Source organism: Gadus chalcogrammus, chromosome 4, assembly GCF_026213295.1.
Source record: "Gadus chalcogrammus isolate NIFS_2021 chromosome 4, NIFS_Gcha_1.0, whole genome shotgun sequence".
In the NCBI taxonomy this organism is placed as follows: Eukaryota; Metazoa; Chordata; class Actinopteri; order Gadiformes; family Gadidae; genus Gadus; species Gadus chalcogrammus.
Genome location: NC_079415.1, coordinates 2,292,306 through 2,297,373, shown reverse-complemented (window position 1 = coordinate 2,297,373; position 5,068 = coordinate 2,292,306).

Genomic DNA, 5,068 nt, shown 5'->3' with positions numbered 1-5,068 from the left:
TTAAATCCAACCGTGTCCTCGGCCCTGACAGTTTGGACTACAATACCCACCTCGCGTCAGACGCACTTGCGCCGACTCGGTTGCTTCAGTAGTTGCCTCCACTCCACCTTTCAATGTAAGATGGTGGTTTCTGTTATAACTAGGTAGCTAGCATCATTATTTGAAAGAATGGGCAAAGTGTTATCACTAAACAAATTATATTGAATTAAATCCATCACAAGAGGTATCCGGCCTATCAAATTGTACATAGAAAAGGCGACATAACCCCCACCCCGCCCATTCGGTGCGATCATCCCGGAGAGGAATTCCCAGCAAGAAACAAGACAGGGTGAGTATCCCACTAAACTACCGTAGTAAATCATATAATCTGCTTAACGATCCGGCCCCGGTGCGAGAGCCAAGTGTGACACGAAGGTGCATCCACCCAAAACCCATCGAGTTGTTGTCCCCCTCGGCGGGCTCCGGTTTCTTTAAAGACGAAAACCAGAAGCGATCTCCCCCAGTTTGTGTCGCTCCTCGGGGAGCTGGAGAGCGGCGGGCTCGGCCCGGGCAGCGCAGGCCGCAGCGGGATCAAACCCGCTGTCACCCCCCTGTATGGACCCCCACTCCATAACAACACCGTGTGTGTTTGAAGACGAAGGCCACGTCATAGTACGGTGACTTGGGTCGTATTGTGGCGACGCCGTGGGTGTTTTATTTCACTGGCCAGGACCGACTAGCCCGCTGTTTAGCGTTAGCCGACAGAGCCTCAGAGTCCTCCCCGCTACTTAGCTTCGGGAGCTAGCGAGGTTATTAAAGCATCCTCGGTCACCAGCTAGTTAGCTTAGCTGGGGCTCGTATGAGGTGGTAGACCCTGGCTAGTTAGCCTAGTTGTGGTCAGCAAGTGGGCTAGTGCCGGGACTAGCTAGTTAGCTAAGTTGTCCCTCCCCCCCCCCCAGGTTGCAGGGGCTAGCCGCCGTAGCTCTGTCTACTAATAGGCGGTAGAAGCTAGTTAGCTAGCTAGTTAGCCTAGCGGCTAGTTGCAGGTTGAGAAGGCTAGCTATTTAGGTGATGTTGCTGACTACTTCCACCTCGTCAGCTAAGGCGTCATATGCCGGCTCCTGGGCAGCATAATGTCACAATGTGCAATCCGAAAAGTTGCTGTTCATTACACATCTTTTGATTCCAGCTTAATAAGTACAATCGCTTCCTTCAAGTTTTAATGACGTACAATTCAGATTTATATCAGAGCCACTTGTTTGATACCTTTTTAATTCGTGACCAGCTAATCATTCATACAGTTTGATTATTGATTGTAAACATTAAGACGGGCCTTTCAAAGGATTGGGATGTCACCATTCCCTTTAGTGTTCGCATCCGTGTCTTGTGATGACTTGACAAGTGCGTTGCAGAAAAAAAAAATATATATTCTTCCTCATCCTCACTTTGCATTTTAATAGCGACGCATTGTCGATGCCGTCTTTCGACTTTTTTGGGAGGACATTCAAAATGATACCCTTAAGATGACATTTTATCTCTTGATCATGTCTTAACAAAGTCAAACGGAGATTGCCAGATTATTTCAGCAGAGTGGGTGGGATGAAACACATGCCTGATTATTTTTCTTCTGGTGTCAATAGTCCCACTTCGAACAAGGGACATTTCAGGCCTTAGTCTGTTTCCTTGTCAGATGACCTCAGAACAGAAGGCACTGGGGCAGTAGGCTGTGAGGCTGATTTTCCCTGAGCATTACACTAGGAGGCAATCAACGGCTAATGTAAACATGCAGAGTCATGTGAATCCTGCATCTCGGATTTGTGCATCGTCACACGATGGCGTGGTGTAAGAATGTGCTATGCGTGTGTGTGTGTGTGTATATACGATTACCATGAAACTGAATCATGACTTGGATATATCTGTCAAAAGATAACGCGACACGGCAATAAATTGAGAGACACTAAAGATCAATTCCTAATATTACATTTAATTTCTTCGCAGTGGATTACCACTCAATGACCAGTCAGTTGGACAAGGCCCCGTATTGTTTTTTGTTACTAATGCATGCATTGTGCGAAATTGTACAAAAGTGCTGCCTAGACTCAATATACATAGCCTACAATGGAGGCAGGTGGCTGATGCCCATTCATGTCAAGCAGTCGTGGGAGGGGGTGTGGTCTGCACTACTACATCCTGTCTGTACTTCCCTTTAATAGAGAACTCTCAGCAGGCTCCGCCTCTTCCGTGTTCTGGCCAGTGGCCGTGGTATTTTTAGCTGTCCTCTCTTGGCTCTGTCTCTAACCTACTCTTTACTCCGGTGTGTCAGTCTACCTCCCACTCCCGGTCTCTCTCACTCTCCCAGGCACTCTTTTTGCTAATTGCTGGTCTCTGTCATTCTCTCACGGTGTCACGTAGTCACATAGTTTGGTCATTGCCGCCCGTCGCCATCAAAGGGACAGCAATAGAGAAGAGGTCTTCATGTTTTGGGTGGGGACACATCTGAATGCAGGTGGTTTCCTGGCAGATATGTCCTCAATGACAGGAAGGAGCCAACACTAAACCCTATCTTAACATCTTTTTGGTGTAGAATTTCTAGAAATGCGTAAGGCTGCGTCATTCTTTTTCTCGTTTTTTTGATTGGCTGACGAATCAAAATTTCATTGCTGAGGCTAGACATCTCGAGGTGCTTTGAGACTATATTAAATCGTTTTTTTTTTTAAGCTGCAGGATAATTTGTCTATTCTTTTCTTTACTGCCAACTTTGCGTTGTGTCAGACTCGGTGGAAACAGATAATGCATTGTGTTCCATGTGTGTGTGACTGGAAATCGAGTAGGCATTCACTGGGAAGGGGGAGTTTTCAAGCCTTGCTTTTACATCTGTCAGACGGTGTGAATGTGCGCATTAGTATAAGCGTTTGCACTTTGGTTTAACACTGTTAAGCCGTGTTATTGTAGCAATATTCGACTTATGGTGGCTGTTAGAATCAGGTGAACCTGTGTGGACCAATATTACAAAGTGCTGTTGAATTCATTTCAACACATCATAACATACTTGGCCCAAGTTTGAGGACCAAGAAATGTTACACCCTAACAAGGAGTACACCTACCCTTTTAGTGACCGAGAATTGGTCACTTCACAGATCTTAGTCTGTTTCTTGTCCATTGGCTAAATGGTTGGCCATGACAAGTGTTGTGGCATATGACATCTCTTATGTAAGCCTATATATTTCCCCCAATAAGATAAGCAGGTTTACCCCTTGTGGGAGTGATACATCTGTACAAGTGTCCGCTTAGTCACTGGTTTGCTTGATGGCTGTCTTTACTGCTATTGCTAACCTAGGATCACAGTCATTGGACTCCTGCATTGAATTTGACTAAATTGCCGCGCTATTGTGATGAAGGCTAGCCCAACATACTTGCTTAATACAGGTGGGTGTTGTTGTCTTGTTTATTGTGTACGAAGAGACACTCTGGACTTCAACTCAATGGTGGGAACTGGTTAAACTGGGTGCCACGATTAACTTTAATAATGGGTAAATCCAATAATGATCATTTAAGAGTAAAGTCGCAGGCTTGTCGGAGAAAATGAGTCATATCTCACCCTGGTTTCAACCGCACAAATCTTTGTTTACCCAATCCAACACAAATGCTCATGGTCTTGTTCAACAGGGAATGATATGACTAATGACGTTTTTAAGCAATGCCTGAAGAATCGAATGGCAGACTTTATCACACACTCGCACAAACACGTAAGCAGCCAACTATCTTATCATGTAGAAAATGTTATTGAGTTTTTTTAAAACAAAGAGTGGGCATTTGAAGCGTTCCCTTGCCACTTGCGGTATACAAAAGTAAAAGGTGAATAAAAAGGCATTCCCAGCTTCTAATGTTGACCCACATCCCTCACCCACATTTCCTTGTGATCTGCAGACTTCGTCCTTATGTTGGTGACACACTGCCTAGGCATATAGGCACAACACACATTTCCCTATTCAACCCAACTATCACATTACCAATAATTCATGAGTCGTTGTGAATGCAGGCCCATTACAGAGCATCAAACCGGACAACATGACAAAAGAATGTACTGAATAACTTTCCAAGGTAAACTCATCAATCATTGCGAAATGTAAATGGAATGGTTTGATTTGATCCATCCGCCATCAGGAGGTAAAGTCGGCTTTAAATCGAGAAGGGACCAAAAAATATCTTCAGATGATTGGTTATGCTGTCATTTGCTAGTGCATGTTGTCCCTCACCCTCAACCTTCCAGAGAATACAAAAAAATGGCATACTCGTCCAAGGGTTGACCTACAAAATCGAGACACCTTCTACTGTCCCAAAACTGTAAATTCTCTCCTTTTCCCCCGTTATTTATCGGCCTTGAGTTAAGTTTTTATATCTGGATTTTTTTTTTTTACTACTTGTAATTGGCAGATGGTTTACACAGTGTTTCCCACAGAAATTTTGGAGACTATGGGGGGGGGGGGGGGAAGGGGGCTGGTATGGGGCGATTGTTGATTGTTGACGGGGTACGGGGGGTATGGAGCGATTGTTGACCGGGGGGGGGGGGGGGGGGGGGGGGGGGGTTATGGAGCGATTGTTGACGGGGGGGGGGGGGGGGGGGGGTATGGAACGATTGTTGACGGGGGGGGGGGGGGGGGGGGGGGGGGGGTGTATGTCTTCAAACTTCGCCTGAGCAAAAAAAAAAAAAAAAATAATAATTTTTTTTTTTTTTTTAATAATAATAATAATTCATGTGCACGCAGAGACTATGGCGGCCGAAATTAGACTATGGCGGGCCGCCATAGTCTCGTCAATGTGTGGGAAACACTGGTTTACATTATATAACCCCTTGTCTCTCTCTCGCTCTCGCTCTCTCTTTCTTTCTTTCTTCCCCCCCCCCCCCCCCCCCCCCCCCTTAATACTCCTTTCAGCTGAGATCCGAACCTCAAACCCCAGCCACCCTTCACCCCTCCACCTTGAGCGACTCCCACCTCGGCCCTCACACCCTGACCGGCAGACCCGTCCTCTCCCAGCCACCCCCCCGTCCCGCCCCCCAGCAGGTGCCCCCCCGCCCCCCTGCCACAGG